At 36.6% G+C, this 22,691-nt stretch overlaps 1 protein-coding gene across 1 annotated transcript in view; it reads left to right on the top strand.

Annotated features, from left to right (window-relative positions):
* EXOC2 (exocyst complex component 2) overlaps nt 1–22,691 on the top strand; it is a 108,844-nt gene that overhangs the window by 74,414 nt on the left and 11,739 nt on the right. The gene's annotated exons all lie outside the window — the stretch shown is intronic.

Below are 22,691 nucleotides of genomic sequence, written 5' to 3'. Positions count from 1 at the left end.
TTTTTCAAATACCCCCAAATGATTAAAGTGCCTTTCATCATTGATAATCTCTTTAATACTTGTTTTTTGTGATTATTTTGCTTCATTGCTTACATATAATAGAAAGAATTATAAAAGACATCTTTGCTATTTTCTTACGAAATTCATTGAGATTTGTTTGGGATTTTTTCCAGAGAATCTGGCTACTTTTGTATTAGATGTAATTACAGTTCTGAAAAGGTAAAATTATAAGAAAATGCATGCTATAACAGTAGTTCAGCAAAGAATGTTAAACCATCAAAGAAGGGCAGCTATAAGCTATTTAGAATGACTGGGGTGTTAGTCACTATTTAGGTGCTTTAAGAGCCTCTGTTTTAAAGATGCATAATATAAATGAGCCTTTCCTTTTTTTAAGTACTAAATACTGTACGCATTTAACATTGAGGTCCTTTGAACATCTAATTTGTTTTATTCAAAACTTACAGATCTAAATCACTTCTCATATGAATGCCTGCTTAACATCAAGTAGAAATTAGTTGCAGTAACATAGCACACAACATCTTGAAGGTGATCTTGTATTAAGTTTTCATAAATCAGTGATTGACATGACAACTTGTACTTTCTTGTTTTGATTGTTTCATGGAGTTGTATATAGTAAGATTAGTAGAAATTTTGTGGTAGTTCAAAATTTGATCTAATTTGATCTAAAGGTTGTAAAACAAGCAACACACTTGTAATTGTCTATCAAGAGCTGCAGTGTTTGCTTGCTGGGCCTTTAAAACACGAAGATCTTAGGGTTTATTACTTTAGGGAAGTGTCTCTTCTATCTCTTGTTACTACTTTTGTGCTCAGAATATATATACAGTTTATAGCAGAAATAACGTAGATTTTAATCTTGCATATTCAAATTTATATCTGGATAATATGTAACTTCTCATCATGTTTGAAGTATAGTTTTGCTTGTCGTATTTGCATTCCTACCAGCTGACAAAGAGAAGTAAGTTGTTGTGTCAGCTTCTTATGTTCATTTCTTGATCTAGTGCATTAAGATCTATTTACTAGACTTGTGTTGCCTTTGGGATTATTCTGTAGCATTCTTTTGTTTAAAGGGAATGTTGAATTTCTGTTAGAGGCGTGCCTTAGCCTGATGCTTGCCTAACTTTTTCTTGGGTTTACATACTTTCTCTGCAACTTCTTGGCAAAAATCAAAGTGAAGATAGTGAGTATTAGAAACTCCTTCAGAGTTACATGTCATGGTGTTGGCCAAGAGGTGCCAATATGAAGTAATAAAAAAGTTGTTTGTGGGTTGGTTTTGTTTGGTTTTTTTTTTTAATCATCAAGCTAGACATGTTAAGAAGGAACATATAGTCCCTTATTCCATGCTTCTCCACCTTGATGAACTCTCTTTCTGATGGATAAATTCTGTCAAATGTACCCTGTTGACTACTGGTGTAAAAAAGTATTGTTCAACCCTAGCTGGCAACTAAGCACCACACCATTTGCTCTCACCTGGATCATCCCTATAGCATGGGGAGAGAATCAGAAGGGTAAACATAGGAAAACTCATGGGTTGAGATGAAAACAGTTTAATAATTGAAATAATAAGAATAAAAATTGCAGCGAACAGAAAAATTTTAAAAAGAGAGAGATAAAACCCCAGGAAAAAAAAACCACACAAGTGATGAAAAACAATTGCTCACCACCAGTCAACTGATGCCCAGCCTGTTTCTGAGCAGAAATGCCTGGCTTAAACCACTACACCTGGCGACCTTTCCTCTAATTTATATACTGAGTATGATGGTCATGTGGTCATGGTCAGATGGAATGGAATATCCCTTTGGCCAGCTTGGGTCAGCTGTGCTGGCTGTATCCCCTCCCAGCTTCTTGTGCCCCCCAGCCTCCTTCCTGTCAGGGTTACTAGGAGAAATTGTCAAGTCCTTAATTTAGTAACAACTAAAATATCGGTGTTTAATCAACATTATTCTTATCCTAAATTCAAAGCGCAGCACTGTACTGGCTTCTAGGAAGAAAATTAACTCTATCCTAGCTGAAACAAGGGCAGAATGTAACTTTGAGTACCTTCAGTTTGTCAGCTTATAGTGATGGTTACTTGATGCTGAAAATATTTGGTGCTCTAAAGATAAAATTAGTAAGTGACTGGGAAAGCCTCTCTCATGGAGGAGGTAGATGAGCTTTATTATTGAAAAGGATTGGAAAAACAAAAAAAAAAATGCCAAACAAACAAAAAAACCAAACCAGCAACCAAACACCTCTTCATGGGGCAATATTCAAACAAACAAAAAGCCGTCCAGCAGGCATATGGCATATGATTAATTTTTTTTTGTCCAATAAACTAGTGTTCACAAACATCACTGATTTGTGCAACAAGATTATAGTTGAGAAAATACACCTTTTTTGTAATCTAAAAGATGCAGTTAGTGCGGCAGTACACATACTGTCTTTTAATTTTGCTTTTAGAAAAACCCAAAACAAACAAAGCTTTACTTTACAGTTCATCTCCAAGTACAGCATGTGAAGTGTCTACTTTATTAAACAGGTGACTGGGAGAGGGTCACACTGAGTCAAAGACACAATTCACTCAAGGATTTGTTAAAGATTGACACACTGATTTGTTGGGGGGGGGGGGGGGGGGGAAGAAATCAGTTGTATAGTAGAAACTATAAAGATTACTGAAGAACAGATAATGACTGAAAAATTTAAAGATTTGATTTTTGAGCAATTTGCCTGGTTTAGATCTTGATTTTTGTAGCCTTAATTTTTGAAAAGTAAAAAGAGTTGGCAAGGTAAAAGCATTTAGGCATCAGTTGTGTTCCTGAGTGTTACTATCAGTGATGTGTAGTGTTGCATAATTAAAGTTACTCTGAGTTCCATAGTAGATACAACTATACCCGATTGTCATGATGTAAAGGTTTGGCCTGCAGGTTTTTTTGTATAGTGTTTCTGCGTTAGCTTTCAATAGTACTAGAAATAGTAAAAAGACAAATTTTTACAAGAATAGGAGGTGTTCTGAAAGAACAAAGGCATCAATTTGTTCATATTTAAAATATAAGGTAAAAGGCAAATAATTTCTCTGAAGCAGTCTGAGACTTTGAAGCATTTTATCTGGCAATTTAAAATTTATCCATAGTAGGGCATATTGATGTCATGGACATAACTTTTGCAAACAACAATTTGGAAAAATGTGGGTGTGAAAATATTCAGGAATTGGCTAGAAATAACATTAAGAATTTTATGGTCATGAATTTCCCATGTTGCTAGTCCAGCCCAGAGCTTCAAGACTGCAACTGTTTCTGAACAATTGTACTAGTAAAGCACTAGCAAGTATTCCTTTCTTGAGAAAGAAAGGAGTGTTACCGAGGGGAATGAAGTTGTTCTGAATAAAATGCAGAGAACACCTTATCTGGACTATCAGGAAGATAATGCATATGGGTACATGGAATTGTTCATTGAGAGCATACCAGTGCTGGTAGAAATTAAGGTAACTGCAAGGGAGAGACCAGACTGGAATGAAAACCTTGTGATGAAGACTGGTATCAAGCAAGGAACAAAGGTGGACAAAGAGGGGAAACCACGACTGGATGAGCAAGGTAGAAACATAAATCAGGGCAGCATTTAGGAATAGAATTAACACAGAAGTGGATTGCAAGGGATTTATACAAACGAGAGACAGATTTGAACTGCAAATAAAAGAGCAGAGAAGTCTGATACTCACTAGATCAGTGAGCTTGCCAGAAGCTGCAGTGTAATCAAAGAAATCACCTCAATCTTGCACTTTTGTCCTCTAGGGATGTACTGTAGGGATTCTATTAATGTTTTTGATGACTTTTTTTGCACAGTTGGCAGAAGTTATGTATGTATTTTTATAAACCTACAGTAACATTACAGGCAGTGCTACATGCTATATATATCTCTATAGTGTGTGTGTGTAAATATGTATCTACATATATATATGTGTGTGTGTATATATATATATATCTACATATATATATATATATGGATTTTTTCTCAGTGCCACTGAGAAACACAATGGCCTGAGTGGTTTGCCTTGCCAGTGCTATCAGTGTTGTTTCTTTTCTAGAATCAAGGCCACAAAAGTCAAGATCTATAACATCTGCCAAATGACTCAAATACATATAGATGTACTGTACCGAATTTATGTATATGTGTTGCTATTTCTGTTGATCTATATAGACCAGTGCAGTAGGAGAATTTTCTGGGTTTTTATTTGCTTTCTTTTCTATGTCAGTAAAAGTTATGTACAGAAAAAACTACACAGAGACAATCAAGTATAATCCAGTCTTTGAATAATAATTTCTTTTCCCACATGGGTACACTTGACTTGCTTCGTGAAATGGAGGCTGTTTGGGAGATAAAACTGGGGTTTGTATTAAGTGGAGCTGTTACAGGCAAAAATCTATACTCAGCTGTTACAGGTTTTGAGAAGTGAGTGAAGCATAATCTGGGAGGGGGAAAAAAGTGGAGGCAGAATTCTGTCTGCAGGCTTTTCTATGTCATATTAATAACTTACTTGAGCATTTTTGGTTTTATCTTTAAAACACGTTCTTTGACTCCTGTCAATTTGAACATTCATGTTTAATTTGACTACCAAAAGTCTTGTATAGAATAATCAGAAAAATATTACCCAAAACCTTGACAATTTATTGTTGGCAACTTTGCAGTCATAACTTCACATGTGCCTTTAAGTGTTAGGGACAGTATTTCCTTGCATCATATAATTCATGGGGAAATAGAAGGTAAAACAGAAGAATTGTAATAAATGAACAATCCTGAAGAAGGAATTCGAATGAAATTAAGAAGCCTGCTTTTTGAGCAAGCTTTGGAAAATAAGTAATATAAAAGTTTTGTATCTTGTTTCTGTCAGTGTGGAAAAAGCATATGGCTCTCTTAAGCAATTGTCCTGTAATTATCAGATATTTATTTATTTATACATATGTTTTTTGTTACAGTTTAAATATAAGGAAGGGCAAATTGTTTGCATGGGGCAAATTTTAATTTAGTCTACGTACTGAAACTTTTATTGTTTAGTTTTTCGACGTACGTGTTCTTTTCAGTATGAAAGTTCTGAATGTCAGAACTTGCACACAATGTAATTATACATTTGCCCATTTATTTTGATCTAAGGTGTGACTGCTGGTGTTTAGAAGGCAGTATTATTAACTTAATTAGTTTTATTGTTAATAAATAACTTTCTTTTAAATTTTCATTTTAATTTTGGTGTTGGCTTCTGAGTTCTTACAACAAAGACTTCAATTCTAACATGCAGAAACAATGAAATCTAGTTTGGTTCTTTTTTCTTGTTTGAAACATTGTTCTAATTTAATCTATGGTATTAACAGAATTGAGAGATGAAAGGTATAGTGGGAAACAATGTTAATCGGTTGCTGAGTATGAGTTTACATTTTTTTTTTGAGTAAACTGATCAATCTGCTTAGTTCAGTGTACAAGGTTTTGTCATTTCTGTTCCTTCTTTCTTTCGTAATAGGTTATGTTTTATTTGGTTTATTAAAGTTCTATTTTAAATGCATATATGTTTGTCTTAGTTACCTGACAAAATTAGTCTGTGAGCTCTTCTAGATTCCAAGATGATAGGCTTTTGGAGGGTGAACGAGACATGGTTGTGTTACTCTGAATTTGGATTAAAAGATTTCTATATATTGAAATTTGTGCAGTGCAAACAAAAGTAGTTGTATGTGGGCATTCAGTCTTTTAAATTATTTTAAACTTTTGCATGCAAATGTCAAGGTATTTTTAATAATGTGGCAAGTTTCATTGTATTTTACTTGTTTACATATACAAAAACTACATAAAATTGAGACTATAAGCATGTATTTCTTTACCACACAAAAGAAATCCACACAAAAAGTGGGTGTTTATTTATTTTTCTGAGGACTTCAAATATGGCCATCTCTTTTCATAAATTATTTTTGAAATGCTGGCTGCTGTACAGTGTAGCCAGCATTCACTCAAAGTTCACAGCATACAGAGGTGCAGGTGCTAGTCTGATAATCTTTCTAAAATACGTATATTCTGTGTTTCACTGGGGGTGTCAGATATTGGGTGATTTGGAGGGGTTTGTAATATTTAAAGTTTCACATTGCATTTAAAGTTTCAGGTGATTTTGCACTTCCAGCTGAAAGTTGATTGTGTTTGTTAGATACTCATTCTGTACTTGGCATAAGTTTAATATAGTAGACTTAATCCTGAATTTCTTCCTATTTGGCTTGTTAGGGGAGCATTGTTTGAAACATTTCAAATGTATCAAATGCCACTCTTACAGTAAAAGATTAAGTGCGTCAGATCTGCTAAATCAGATTTGATATACTTGTCACATCTCTTATCTGTTATTTGTCTAATCTAAAATCTAATAAAACACTTCTAATGGCAATAGCCTGATGAAAAGGTACTCAACAGTTAAAATTGAAATATCAAAAGGCATATTTAATTTGTAGTTACACAGCGACATACTTGTCAACCCTAACTTTTCTTCTTTTGTTTAATTTGGGGCACCAGCACTCTGCTTACATGAAAGATGACAAGTGCATTTACATCTTAAAAACATTTGGATATAGTAGAATTTTTTTTTCTTGTTTTGTGGGGGTTTTTTTGAGAAATAGGCAATTACTTTTTGAATGAAATAAATTTGAAAAATAGCTTGGTTTGAAATCTCTAACTCTTTAGATTTCTTCTAACATTTCAAACAGATGGCTTCAGCGTTATCTTAACATCCTGTGCATTCTTGCATCTTCTGCCATTGTATTTCATTTTCTTGCAGTGTTTCTCAGGTTGCAGTTTAGAATGCATGGGGGTGTCAGCATTGTTGAGAGTAACAACTTTAGCTACTGAAAAGGGAACTTTTTGCAACAGCAAAGTGTGTGTGAGGGGAGAGAGAGGGGTGTTTGGGTTTTTTCCTTTCCCTTTACCCCACTCCTCCCAGGGCTGCACAAAAGAGAATCAGCCCTTGAAGAAACAGGTTTGTATCCGTGTTGGTGTGTTGTACCTTTGTTTAGAACACCAGGGTGTTCTTATACACAGTCCTCTTCAAGTATTCCAGTTAAAATACGCTTTCTTTTTTCATTTTCTTCATTTCATTCAAACTGTTTTTCAGCATACATTAGTAAATTTATATTTTGTCATTATAGTAAGGGAATAATAACTGTGTTCTGCCTCAAGAATCTAATTTTTATTAGGATGAGTTGAATTCAACATCCTTAAATGACCTGCTTTAACTAGCAAGTGTAAGAATCCATGTGTTGCATGAATGCAATTCTTGCATTTGGTTTACTACATACAATTCTTCAGAGTAGAATCATGTACTAAAATTTTAAAGTTAGGGGTTGCCATATTGTAGCCTTTCAATTAATTTTGTAAAAATAAATTTATTTCCTGCTTGAAATATAAGCACAAGTTTTACTGCATGTTTCAAAATACCTTCATTTGTGTAACTTCATTTTAACCTCAGATTTTCTTCAATTTCACTTTCAGACATCCAGTTTTCACTGTATTTCTCACTTCTGCAACAGAGAGATTTCTTTAACATATTACGTTAGTGTCTGAATTAAAAATACTAAGGATCATTCTAGCTACTGAAATAGAATGGACGTTTTACCCTTTCTGTCCTTGGAAACAGGAAAAAAAAAAAGTTCTGCTTCTTGCATGCAGGATCTTCTCCTGCAATTTTGCATCGAGTTTCATGGCTGGTCTCAGCAGACTCTAGAGTTCACGTGTGCAAGCATAACATATGTTCATCTGCAACCTAACTATTTTATTTCTTATGCTTTCTCTTGCTTTGCACATGTCTGCCTTCAGTCACAGTCCCACTTTATAGTGGTTTTGGCTATTAAGCCTACCTGTAGCTGTCTACTACACTGTCATCCCTATCCCACACGGCTTCTGTTTGGTTTTACCTTTCAAACTCCTTCCTGCAATAATTTGTGGCATTTCTGTTTCTAAAAATCTTTCTCATCTGAAAACTTTGAGGACCTAGGCCAGGCTTCGTTTATATTGCTTGAGGGATGGGAAGAGCATGAGCACAGAAGCCTTCTATATATAAAAAGAAGCATTGCTGCAATTGCTTGATCAGGCTGTATTGTGATCTTGTAGCTTGAGAAATGTGTCTGTTCACATAACCCTTTCTTACTGACAGTATTAGAGGTCACTCTAATACCTAAATGAGATGATAGTTACTGCAACTCCAGAGGCTTTACTTAACAGTAGTGTTTGACAACTCAAAAGTCTCTTTTGTTGTCAGCAGGTTGTAGGAAATTGTATCATACTTGCCTCCAGTATGACATTCAAAGGTTTTTACAGATCATGATTAATATTTGAGAAACTTTATTGTGCGGTTGTTACCTACTCTTGTATCAAAAGAAGCATGACCAGCAGGTCAAAGGAGGTGATCCTGCCCCTCTACTCTGCTCTTGTTGAGACCTCACTTGGAGTATTGTGTCCAGTTCTGGTGTCCTCAACATAAAAGGGACATGGAGCTGTTGGAGCAAGTCCAGAGGAGGGCCACGAGGATGATAAGGGGGCACCTCCCGTATGAAGACAGGCTGAGAAAGTTGGGGCTGTTCAGCCTGGGGAAAAGAAGGCTGCGTGGAGACCTCATAGCAGCCTTCCAATATCTGAAGGGGGCCTACAAGGATGCTGGGGAGGGACTCTTCATTAGGGACTGTAGTGGTAGGACAAGGGGGAATGGGTTTAAACTTAAACAGGGGAACTTTAGGTTAGATACAAGGAAGAAGTTCTTTCCAGTGAGGGTGGTGAGGCACTGGAATAGGTTGCCCAAGGAAGTTGTGAATGCTCCATCCCTGGTGGTGTTCAAGACCAGGTTGGACAGAGCCTTGGGCGACATGGTTTAGTGTGTGGTGTCCCTGCTCATGGCAGGGGGGTTGGAACTAGATGATCTTAAGGTCCTTTCCAACCCTAACTATTCTATGATTCTATGATTCTACTCATATGTGACTGTGGCTCTTATTTAAGGCTAATGGCTGATCTGTAGTGGAGGCTTGTCTGCTGCTGTTTGAAGCTAAGTTGTAGTCCTCAAACTCAAATTATAAAGGATGGGAGTTTTGTGCGTAATGTTTAAATAGCAAGTCCCAAGTTAGAACTTTGCTATTTCTCTAGTTAAACTCAACTGCTTCAAAACTGCTACTTGTCTGCAGAGAGCTGCCTATATGATTCTTGTAATTCACACTGTGTGCTTAGAGAATGATTTTCTCTTGTTATTATTTAGTGTAGTGGTGCTAGTTAAAAACAATCCATAATTGCATATTCTCCACTGACAGAGGTGCTTGTGATGAGGATTCTTGAAGGGCCATAGAAAATATAGTGTATGGTTTTAAGGTGATTCCCTACATCTGCACAAATTTTCTACACTTGTGCAGATGTAGGGAATCGTCTTAAAATACGGGGTTTGCTTTTTTCAGCAGGGCAAGTCCAAAAGCCTTGAGGCCCTTAATAATCCCACTGGTCAGTTCATATTCTTGGTTATGGTTTGAAATGTTGCATAAGGGATTTATGATCAAGCATAAAGGATACTGAATTCAAGGTGAAAGAGGATTGATAAAAACAATTATTTTCTAATCCCTGAATGTGTGCAGTAGTTAAGGATGCTGCAGTTATTAACATTTTAAAAACTGATGAAAATACGATCTCTAAGATGTACCTTGCCACTGGACAGCAAAGTAGGGAAAACAACTATCTGCTTGGTGCTTTGGTAACACTTTCTGCAGAGGACTGGGAGCTTGTTTTTAAGTTGAAAATTTTAGTGTAGCAAAAACTCTCAGCTTTCTGTACAAAATTTCTATACAAAATTTAGCCTGGAGCGTATGCTCTCTGTAGCCAAGTCATCAAGCCCTTGAACTCTTACTTTTTAAGTGGGAAAATACGATAGACTTCTAACAGTTCAGCAGATCTATTGTAATAAAAAGCATTTCATTAGCTTAAAATTTCTTTACACGACAAATAGCAATTTAAATTTAATGAAACACTTAAACTTTATTGATGTGTGGATGAAATTATAGTGTTGGACTTGTTCAGTGGTTGAAGTGATTCAAAATTATTAAAACCCTTTACTTTGAACTGTGAAAAATCTTAAACTTTCCAGTTATTGTGGGTCACTCCTGAGTCCAGATAGCTTCCAAATGTTAATTTTGGACTTGAACAGATTTTAAGGATCTATTTTTCAGGTCATGCAAAGACATTCTTCATTTTAAACCCATGCCCTTTTCAAAATGCTGTAGGGATTCAGTGAAGCTTGGAAATGGAAAACTGTGAAATAGTAACACTCGAAGCCAGTTACAGCATCTCACCTTCACTCTAATAAACAGGATAAAAATGCATTCTTACTGAATACTGTATGTGCCTCACAACAAATTTTACGTCGTTTTTTTCTTTCTCCTAGCAGAGTGTAAGGCACTAAGGTTGTTGGTTTTGGCTTTCTGTTTGTTTTGGCATTTACTGCAGTACCATCTTTAAAAGCTGCTGTGGTCTGGTTGTAGCTCGCTTGTTATTTAAACAGCCAAATAAATAAAATTCTACACGAAATTCAGTTTATGGCATTTTTTGCCGTAACTTTAAGGTATACTTTTGTGAGTAATTATTACTGATTTGCTGATCTACACGCATTTGACTGCAGTACATGGTTCAGATTTAAATAATGTACGTTGGTAGAAATAAGGACTGGCTGAAAGTCAAAATGATGACTACCTCTTCAAGGTCATTCCAAGTTACCAAGTCGGGGAATAACAACAACAACAACAACAAAAACCCTATATTTTGCCATAGAACTCAAATTTGAGAATTTGGTGAAATGAAGCGGAGCATGACCTCCTACTACATCTTTCAAAGAATCTACCACATCTGTAACCAACGTCCCTTTCTTTGAGCAGATCTTTCCCATGACTCAATACTTCCACTGTGCCTACAAATACTGCTACCTATTAGTGGTTGCTTGTAAGCTAATACTATGGCTTTGAGTTGGTTGCCAGTTTGCTGAATTTAATTACTAAGAACAAATAAAAATTCCGTGTATCCACAAATGGTACACAAAACCCTTTGGAAGAAAGTATGTAAAAATACTAACAGCCAGTCCTGTGGTTTCTTTCGGTGTGGTGGCTGACTGCTTGGATTTTTTGAGTTAAGAATATTCAGACATTTGCAATATCGTGTTCCAAAAGTATTAGTTGTTTTATATTCTATCTCTGCTGCCTGCTTGTTACCATTGTACTTCTGACATAATTCAATAGAACAGCAACATTTTTAAAAAAATCATTAATTGTACTAGCAAAATTACACTGTGAAAGACAGGAAAATTATGTATCATATTGCTGCTAGTAATCTTTTTGCTCAAAACACCACTTTTAAAGTTTCTTACTTGGAAAAACAAAAATGTCTTTTAAAAAGTCCATACTCTACTTCCTTTTGCCAGGTTTGCCTTTTCTTTTACTTACCAAAGTATATCTGTCTTAAGTCACTATAATAAATGCAGGACGTGTTTCACTGGTGACTAACTTTTTTTTATGTAGCTCAAAGGTCAGACAGATGCAGGACATAAGTGAAAACTAGAATTATTAATGTCTGTATTGTTGCAAATTTTTATTTTTTTGTGTGAAATTGGTCTCTTTTGGATCCATTGGCTTCAGTTTTCTCGTTTCTTGTAATAATAATATTTGAGTGACAACTGAAGTAAATTCATAAACATAGTATACCTCTAAGCCCATTCTTCATTTATGAAAATGCTGTCATTTTGCATATGACAGGCTGTTATTATAGTACCAGTGACTTCAGGAATTATGAGAAAAACACACAGTTTCCTGAGTGAGTCTGTGTTTTGAAAGGTTTTTATAATTTTAGGTTTTACAAAATCATGAAAGGACACCTTCAGGGTGTTTGAACGAAATAAATGAATATTCTTGTAGACTATGGTTGGTTTGTGTTAATGCAAAGAAATATTGCTTGAGATTTTTTGATTCAACTGTTCTCAGTTTTGATAGAGATGTTGATTTTTAGTATACCTTACAATTAAAGAAGTGGCTTGCTTTTCCCATTGAATTGGTCATTCGGTATCTTTGTGGTGCATCTTTTTAAATTGTTACTTCTTGCCTCCTGTGTTGGGATATCTAGGGGCAATGTGAAGAGGTAAGTCTGTGTTGCTGACTCCAGTTCCCACTGACACCACTAGTTGTGTGACTGGGCATTTAACCTGCACATCTGTGCAGTGAGATGTGTCTGGGACTGGCAAGGACTACCAAAGATGATATGTTATCACACTCAGGCTTATGGAAGACTATGTCAAAATTGTGAAGTGAAGCAGTACACTTGTTTTCTTTTTTCCTAAGTGGCTCACTTGTGAAGAATTTGGAAAATGCTTTAGGTAAATAACAAACAGGCTGCAGTTCTGGAAACAATGAGTACCAGGCTTCAGAAGAACATTAGTACTATTTTATAAAGATGATGATACTCTTGGTATCCACCACCCGCCAACTGGTTCTGCAGTTTCTCTATTTTTCTTAAATCTGGGGCAGGGAAGGAGGCACCAAAACAAAACACAGAGAGCTTTTAAGGAGCAGAGCAGTTTCTTGGTTAGCATGCTTTTAACTTTATTTCATGAGAAGACTGTTGATGCAGAAGACTTTTTTTTGAAAATATGTGCAATATATCAAATATGTATATATATACACATACTAATCAGTCTGTCCCCTCTTACATACAATATTAGGTTTTGCTTCAGTGTTTTTCTTGCTCACAGATACTGGCAACTTCAGAGTAATCTGTGGCCAGAAAATAGCTAGTAAGTTCCCACTCTGCCAGACTTCCTGGATATACACAGAAGGATCTCAATCTTGCTTTACAAACTGCTAAAACTGGTGGAAACCTACGCATACCAGGAATGTGTGCCCTATTGATTTTTCAGCACCTTACATGTCAGTTATTAACACACTCTGCTTTATCAAATGAAAAGCTTTCAGCATTAAAATTCTTCTTATGGAAGAGATCTAGTGATAATAGAATTTATGTAGGTAATGCTATGACAATTACATGCTGAAAATTACGAGGGACAGAAGGAGGGAATTTGTTAAACATTTTCCTCAGGGAAAATTAGCAGTATTTGTTTAGGGAGCCATCCTACAGCTAATGGATTGCTAGTAGAAAAAGTTAAGGTAATAATACATCCTTAGATGTATTAATTTTCACATCAAGGAGGGTTTGTTATATCCAAGAATCTCACACATAAATTTCATTCTTCAGAACCCTTTTTTCCCCAATTGGGAAGAACATTGGTTTTGTTTTGGATAGCATCTATTATGTTGTAGTTTGATGAAATGGCTTTTCTGATAGTGCAATTTTTTTTTTTTCTACCTCAAACCAGCTACTTTAAATATCTGATAGTTGTGATTGTTTGATACTGTTGGGTTTCTTAAGTCAAACATATATAGTCACTTAAATTCAACCAAAAAAAAAAAGAAGATGGAACACTCTTGATGCTGAAGTAGAAATGGTAAGATTTTTCTTAAGTGCTGCTAAATCTGGAGGGCACAACATGGCTGGCTGTGAAGTGTTTGTATTCTTATACTGTCTTGAGGCTGCATTTGTGGGTTACAGCCACATGTTGATGAGGCAACTGCATGTAGAGCACCATTTAGTAGCTGTATCTGTGCCAGACAATGTTTTTAATACTTAAATGAGACTAACAAAAAGACAAGTCTCTATGGGTCATATATCTTAAGTACTGGGCTCAGCTAAGGGTCATGAATGTGTTTCTTTACAAGTGGTGATTTGGGTGAGCCGATACTTGCGTATGCTTAGACGAAGAGGTATGGATGGCTGTAAGCTCCAAAGTAGGTATTTTTTTCCATTAGTGCATAGGCTTTTTGTTTGGTTTAGAGGGCTTTGATTGTTTTCTTCTGCTATTTACTTTTCTTGTTACCAGATTAACAGGTTGAAATTTGGCTTAATCTGCAATAATTGATATAATTTGAGAGTCTTATTGTTTCAATTCTTAGCATGGTGTGCAACATCCTTTCCTCATGACCTTCAGGTCTGGGTTGGTAAAGGGCCCTTTACGCTTTGTTACTGTGTTCGATGGAAGAAATGAAAGTGAATTCATCTAAAAAAAAAATTCTCCTGAGGAAACGCATACAGATCAAACTGGCTTTCAGCTACGTGCACATCTTTTAAAATAAGATGCTAGCAAATATCTCTTCTTCCCAAGTAAGGCACTGTCGGGCTTCGCGTTTCCTTTTATAGTCTTTGGCCTTTACAGGTTTTTCTCTTTATCTTCCTAGTGATAAAGCAGATGATATTCTATCCCAAGAAGCAGTGTAGTAAGGATCAGAAAGCAGCAAGTATTCAGACTGCAGACTTCTTCAGCTGTCCCTCAGATCCTTCTGGCAGTTTGGATGGAGTACCAGAAAGTTTGGAACAGCTTCAGTAGCTTCTTTAAAGGCATCTTAATTTGGGCTATACACAAGGACACAGAACTAGTATTATTCTCTTCGTGTTCTCCTCTTGTAAACTGAAGTTCAGTCTACAATAGTCTTCCTACAATAGACAAACGTATTAATCACAGACAATATTGGCAGTCTTTAGAGTTCTTGCTACTTCAAGCTGTCTGAAACACAAACTTTCAGGTTCTTTGAACATCATTACATAATTTCTATTGCTTGAATTGAAATAGTTCAAAAAGTACTGTAAGTCTCGAAAGCCTTTATGTTTAATGTTTTTAGAAAGTAGTTTTGTGGCTACTTGTGTCAAGTCCTTCAAGTGGCATTCATCAACATAGTGCCATGGCTGAAAATAAGAGCAAGGCAGCTAATTCTAAGATGTAGTGCTCTGGCCTTCATATCTCAAAATAGTTACCTAGGTTCTGACTCAGTGATAAGGTTCTGTCCTCCCTTGCTTCAGAACTGTGCTTTGTAAAAGCACTTTCCTGCATAGATTATCAGTAATTTCTTCATTAAGTTTCAATTATCAGTAGCTATTTTTTAGGTCACCATGAGTTCTTACAATGACTTCTCTGATTCCTAAGGCACTTTATAATTACCATGAGCTATGCAGAGAATTTCAAGGAAACATTAATGTAATTTGCATTTTAATAAGTATGGAGCTAGTAAGAGCAATAAATTTATCAAAACATTTTCAGTTTTACCAAGAAAGACCTGCTAATAAGCTATTTATAGCACACTTGTATCTATTTTTGTCAGTAGTCTAAGGACTGACTTAGGACACACGGGTTAAAAAACAGGAAATGTGGTTAAATAAGTGGGTAATCTCTCCAGAGAGTTTCCAGTTTGCCTACACGTTCACATTTTCTTCTGAATATACTCTCAAAACAACACTAAGTACAGTACCTTGAAATCCATCTCTGTTTAAAGGAGGGAATGTTTCCAGCAATAGCAGGAAGTGGCAGAGTCTAAAATTTTACAGTCTTGGTTAGATTCAAATGAGGTTCTAGACCCCTGTCTGTAAGTGCTTTTAATTATCTGCTTTAATAACATTGGAGCAGTTGTATGACATTTCAGTTGGTTCAGGTGTATCGTATGAATCCATAAAAGTCTGTGAATGCTGTAGTTGTATCTTCAATTCAAGACTGCTTTTAAATAATTACTTTCCTCCAACTTTGCCCTTTCTTTTACATGGGGCTGTATTTATTTTTTAATATACTGTGCACATATTTTTAAAAATATATATAATTATGTTTGGAGCAGTAAAAATAGTATTATTAATCAGATTGCATAAATCTTACTGTGAAGTAAGGAATTTACAGCACATGATGATGTCCATTTAATTCTCTACGAGGTAATATGCGGATTTCTTTGGGCAAAGCAGAAGCAATAACTGAGTGAAAGCCATTCTTTGCACTGCTCATTATTTGTTTTATGACTGCTACTAATCACTAGCTTTTTAAAAATCAACTTGAAAATTATTTGTGGGTCAAAATGAGAAGGGAATAAATAAATAAAGCAGCTTATGTGATGGTAAAGGTTATGACCTGCGGGAGTTCTGGTTTAGAGGTACTGCCAGATAGAAGTGTTCTGCTCTTAGCATCCTACAAGCAGTTTTCTAAAAATGTTTTTATTCCAGACAAACAACAAAGTGTGATAGCAAATACATTTTTAGTAATTAGAAAGAAACAAATAGGCTTGTCTAGCTACCTTAATTTAGAAAACAGGCCACTGGTAGTACCGGTATTTGAAGCTCATTTCCTATCAACCGTCTTTGCAGGGAGAAATCTGCATGCTGTTGTAAAGAATAGAGGCGAGCTGCTTTGTTATGTCCATGGGGAAATTCCAACTCACATCTCTACCTTTTTTCTTTTTCTCTTTTTTTTTTTATTTTCTTTTTTTTTTTTTTTACTTTGTATAGTAACATCTGTGGGGTGTCAGGTTAGATGGTATCGCTGTGTGGGTGGGGGCGTTTCAGTAAAGTAGAATGAATGACATACTCATGTGCCATTGCTGTAGTCTTTCATGAAGACTCGTGCTGCAAACATGATCAGTTTCTGCCTATTCCACGGTCAGGAGAATACCTTGAAAGGTCTTGGAAGGAGTCTTGGAAATCAAAACATTACTTTTCTAAATGAAAATGTATTGCATTCACTATGGTAACTGCGAATAGTAGCAAGCTTTTAAAATTATTTTCCAGAAACATTAAATAAATTATTTACCTCATTAAAATTGCCTTACAGTTTATTGTTCTGGAAACATACAAAGTTCTCATTCATAATGGAAATTTAATTATTTCAGTTAATTCCTGCATTTGAATTAAACAGACTTTAGGTCATGTTAAATTTGCCCTGATTATAAATGTTAGATTTCTAAATAATTTGGTGGGACAACACCTTTATTCAAATGCATTTCGTGTAGCCCCAGGCATGTTCTTGGTCCTCATGGGCAGCACATGCCACCCTCTGCTTTCATATCATCCTGGGTGCTTAATTCTAAACCCAAATTGCTTGCATATTTTTTTCAAATCCAAATGCTCCAAAATAGTCAATAATAAGTTTATTCCAAATAGCTTCGTAATACCAACATAGCATAAAAAAATTTTTCTATACATACTTCATAGTTCTGTAGCCTAAGTCTCTGATATATTTTACGTAAGACATGCTGATTTGGAATGCTGCAAACTAAAAATATTTTGGTGTTCATTTTACTTTTCACTTTTGGTTTGTGCTGCCTCTTCATTTCTTGGGTTAAGGTAGTTGATAGAGCTTCTTCATGCTCTGGGAGGTATGAGGCAGTCATCCATAAGTATGGGAAGTATAGAGCTATTCTGTAGGTCTCTTAAATTACAATTTGTGTACCAAGGCGTGTCTGCACAGCTTTTTTTGCACCCCCCCCATTTCTCCTAGCAACTTCTAATTGCAGATAGTGCGACTACTCTGCTGACCTGCTACGACCTCAGACCATGTTTCACTTTTTAGTGCCTCTTCCCCCTCCTAGCCATCCTGTTTTACCTGTTTATATTTTTAGTTTTCAGAAAGATGACTTGATTTTAGTCCGAAGCTATCGATTAGATTGAAAAGTGAAATTCTGTGGTGTGTGCTGGGCAGTTGGGCAGCTTGGCTTGTCAGGAGGCATCCATCTAAACCTTGAAATTCCCGAACAGGCTGTACAGAGCAGGACAGTGCTTGCTTGGTGTATTGTGTAGCATGGTCTTGCAATTCCAGGAGCTGCAGAAATACAAGTAATAGGCTGCCATCCCATAGGGTATCCTGCTAGTCCATAGTATAGCTTTTGTAACATCAGTTTCCTGGAGGGAAAAAATGTCCTGACCACATTGGAGATCATGCTAGAATAATTGTAGTTAATGTTAAATACTGCTATTGCTTCAGCTGCAATGCAGCCAGAACCTAGAGGAAATTCAACAGTTAAAATCAGACTGTGTAAAGAAGTTGCATGGCTTTGTGGATACCATTCATTAGTTTCTTTTTTAATGTGCACTGCACAGCACTGATTAACGACTTATAGTACATGCATGCAGGTTTTTTTTCCAGCAGTTTCATAGAGCAGTTTTAGAGAAGGGCTGCAGGAGCTTAACTGACATACATTACAAAACACTTTGTGTGTCACTTGCAGTAGAGTTTGGTACTATGTATCTGAAGCTTGGAGATTAACATTTCCAATATCTATTTAGTTAAATCTGGCAATAGGGTGTAATGTAACTAGAGGAACATACATCAAATAATATAAAAAGAGGGTGACATAGAGCAGAATTATTTTTTTTTTTCTATTCGCCCTCCTCTAAGTTTACTACCAGCATAGCAAATGAAACATCCAGAAACAGTCGAATATTGGTGCTGTGCAGCTAGGTATGAAAACATGCTAATCTCTTTGGATCAGCAAATTCTTTGTTACCATTTTTTGAGGAAAGTTTTTATTAAAAAGTAATCAGGCAAAAAAGAGTTCTCAGACTGACTGACTTACTGGCATAACTCACCAAACAAAACAATAAATTGTTAAAATATCACATACAACTGGATGTGTTTAAAATTTGAAATTTCAGACTCACAGACATCAGTTTTGCTAGCTCTACCAAGTCATGTTCAAGCCTCAAGGCCAACAAATTTAGTGCTTTCTTTTCAGAGGCGCTAAGAAACATTGCTACCACCAGCAGCAGTTGCTTGCCCGTGCAAGTATTGACCTCCTGCAGAGGCCAGAATGTTCTCTGTCGTTTCCTGAATTGGTGGCTCTGTGCCTACGCTAGACTCATTTCTGTTTCACTCCCTCAGAGCTTAGGATTCTAATAAGCCAGTAAACTCAGTCTTGAATCAGTACTGATAGCTTGGTCAGTGTATAAAGAACTGTTAATTCCTGGAGAATCTTCTCTCTTGTTAGCAAAGAAAGCCAGAATTGAGTGACAGCTGTCAAACTGTAGAACTTCCTGTGGTGACTTTCTAACTCCTCCACAGAAAAGCAGCAGCTTTACTATTGCTGCGTGATTTTTATTGGAAGGTGAACTTGCCTCAGAACTTCATTCTTTTGACCCTTCTTAGCCTCTTATCCTCATGTCTGATGTGGCTTACTGATGATGAGCAGAGGTACCTACTGACACCACATGCTTTTTCTAAACAGTTACATGCTCTTATACTCCTCTCCTTTTTGCACAACAGACAACCTGAAAGGCTTGTTCAGTGAGAGGCAGTGGCAAGCTTGGCTTCCCAGTTGCCCATCTCAAATGAGGTGCCAATCTCTAAGAGTTGAAGTATGTCAAACCTGAGATGCCTGGGTTAAAGTTTCCTGTGTGTTTCATTTGTCCTAACTGAACTTCAGTTCATTCTTTGAATTCTTGAGTCTGCAGAAAACATAAACGTTTGATGCTCGTATCCTCCCTAGCAATTTACTCTAGAAGGACTGGGTACATTTGAAGACCTGTGTTGGCTTCTGGCACAGTTCAGTTTTATCATGTATGCAAGTTTTGCTCTGTTTGTGCATGCAAGTTTTTGTAGCCTCTCTGCATCTTATAATTACACTTATGATATTGCAGTTCCAGCTTTTGTATGCTTATTTAGTCACTTTGGAGGTTTCATAGTAGGTTGCTCTCATCTAAGTACCTGGGGGAAACATAGCTCTGAGAACTACATGTGGGACAACTGGTAGCACTATGCCATCCGAAGATCTCCTGAATGACTCCTCCATTGGCAAACTACAAGTTTGGTTTCTGTTACTCCTCAGAACCACAAATCTTTTTCCCTTCTGCTTTTCCCATAGTTCATACAGTCATCCTTGCTACAGCTTTATAGTATTATGGTATTTATTTGCAGATTAAATTTAATGAATAATCTTGTTAGATGTGTAAGTTAAAAGTAAAGTGAAGGGCCCAAGATTGGAACATGCTATTTTAAAGTTTGTCAGCCATTGTGATAGTTGATGGCTGAAAATGTCCTTCGTTTCTATCATTTTTATGTTGTAAGTCTTCCCATTCATTTTTGTTTAGAGCAGTACTGGGGCTTTGTTAGTGGCAGCTAGAATTCCAGCAAGTCAGAGTCTTTGGTGTTAAGAACAGAGTGGGAGTGGAATGCATTTATGCTGTAACGGAATAATAACATTTTCCTGAGAGAAATTGCAAGGGCTTGTTGAGACTTTCTTTAACACATTTCTGTCAGAAGGTATGGAAAGACATTGTGTTTGTGCTTCAATATGCTAAATAAGAGGTATTTTAAACTTAAGAATGTTATGTTTCACTTGATTAGCCTAATAGTTGCAACCTACAGTTATATGGTGCATTAGCTTTCAGTGCTGTATAATAGGACTGGCAGCATGGTGTCCCAAAAACTGTAATTGTGTGGGCTGCTGAATAGTCATAGGGAAAGCTGCACAAAAATTCTATTCTAGACAGAATTTTTTCATTTTGAAATGAATTTCACAACAAATTCACAGTTGGATGCCACTGCTTGTATTTCCAGTGAATCATACTCCAGAAAAGTAATACTTTGGTTCAACAAAGCCTGCCACAAACAGTGCAGTGATATAAATCAGAAATTGGATATTTTTTAATTGTAATTTTTCAAAATATAGTGCATCTCTTAACGATGCCTGCAGGTCTTGACATTCAGATATGTTTGGCTTTGTCTCCACATGCCAAAACGAAAACCCTTCACAAATAAGACAAAAAGAAGGGCTGGGGGAAAGCAACCATTTTACTTATACTCAATTCATGATAGGAAACTAACTCCCTGGTAGCAATGGTTGTCACAACACCACATGGCGTAATCCAAGCAAACCTGTTACAGGGTTACCTTTAACGTCCAGCCTGAATTTACTGGTGGTCGATCATTTACACCTTTCTTTATTGTGCCAGTATTGTTATTCAGTGTAGTTAGTTCTACCTTCTCTCCCTGTCTGGTTCCACTTGCAGTTTTGGAGTGCAGTTGCATCTTCTTTCCATCTGTGGTTTGTTTAGCTTACCAAGACAAGGTCTTTTACACTATTAGATGCTGCAGTTAAGGCAACTACAGTTTCATATACTCAGATGTCTCTAAACTGCATAGCTTCACACAGTTGGTGATGAATTGTCTGCTCTTAAATTGCAAAACCTGTCTAAGAAACTGAGGAAATACTTCAGCTCCTGCTGATCCCCCTGTTCTTAAAATCATAGCAGGAGTGGATTAGCTGTGGAAGGTCAAGGGCACCTAATTAGTGCTACTGGGATTGCAAAAACTAAACTCCTTTAAGATCTCAATTCACCCATTTGTCTTTGCATATGGTACAAGGATGGAAGATAAAATATATCTACTTATGCCTTTTGATTGCAGTTTAAGTTAACAGTCTTATTGTACAGCAGGGATGGGTTAGCGAAATACCACACAAAGCTACTGTCACTTCATTTTTACCATAGGTTCCATCTCAATTCCATTTAGTCAATTCATTCTGAGTTCTTCAGTTAGAAGACAGAAACTATCATTTTATGTCCTAGCTGTGTACACCAGAAAGTGGTATTTAACACCTCGTGCTGATGTTGCTGACATTAGTATTTCATGCTTGTAGAAATCAATAGTAATGGTTACAGTAACTCAGTGAATGACTCCAAGAAATATGTTATGGAAGGTTTCCACAGACACAGTTGATAGGCAACTGTTGCTAGCACAGCCAGTTGTTTAATTTGGGTGCTTTCTGCAGCAGCAGGCAGAATTAGCAGCTCCTATCCTGAGCCAAGTTGCATGAATGCATGAGAAGAGGCATGCTTAGGTGGGAAATAAGATGAACACCTACGTTTAGGAGCTTAGGTGGGAAGTAAGGATTATTCCTTGGAACCACAGACCCTCTATTCCTTGGAACCACAGACTCTCTTACACAACCCACCAGCTTCAGTCTTCATGCATTCCATCTTTTCACTTGTCTCCTTAATAATGCTTCGTCCCAGCTCAGCCTGCTGGCCTTCTCTCTTCGGCACACACACACCTGCCCTCTCTGCACTTTCATTATAGCTCCCCAGCTGTACCAGGATTTTAGTGAGATGCTTCATTAAAGAACAATCAGTTGGGCCAAAGAAATGCTGCTTAGTTTATGAGTGAAAATTTGATTTATTAATAAACATGCTCTGGCAGTGCTCAAGTATCCATAGATAAGGGAGACCATCAAAGTCTTAATCTTATGTGGCATTTGCGCAAAAGTAAAAACACACAGTTTCCACATGAAAGATCCTACTGTCACAAGATGAGGCTGGTAGGTGCTAAAAGCTGGATACCACATAGGTTTGTAGACCAAAATCAACACTTTGCACCCTGAGGTTAACTGCAAACCAGCTCTCAAGTTCACCCTGTACTACTTAATGTGATTTGTATACCACTCTTCAGTGCCTGGTTGTGTTTAATTGCTTCTGGGATGTGATACAAATTTTGTCCTCTGTGATAGGAAGACTGCTGAGGATTTAAACAGGGACAGAGTGAAACAGAAGGAGGAAAACACTAGAGGAAAAAGGAATTTTCACAGGTGTTGCATTTCTACACACACCTGTGACCTTTTGGTGTGGTTCATGTATTGGTGTGTAGCATTCTGTGTTTTGCAGGGTACAGGAGAGGAAAAAAAAAAGTCACTTTGATAAAATTTCTGGTATTGCTCTATTTCCCCTTCCCTCCCTTGCTTGTTGCAAAAAAACACTAAGATAACAAGAACTTAAAAGCTTGCAGCCTGGTGTACTATGCTGTTTGGCTTGTTGCTGGTTTGATT

Source organism: Nestor notabilis, unplaced genomic scaffold, assembly GCF_000696875.1.
Source record: "Nestor notabilis isolate BGI_N333 unplaced genomic scaffold, ASM69687v1 scaffold7028, whole genome shotgun sequence".
NCBI lineage: Eukaryota > Metazoa > Chordata > Aves > Psittaciformes > Psittacidae > Nestor > Nestor notabilis.
Note: the sequence above shows the minus strand (reverse complement) of the source record. Positions and strands in the feature narration are given on the sequence as shown.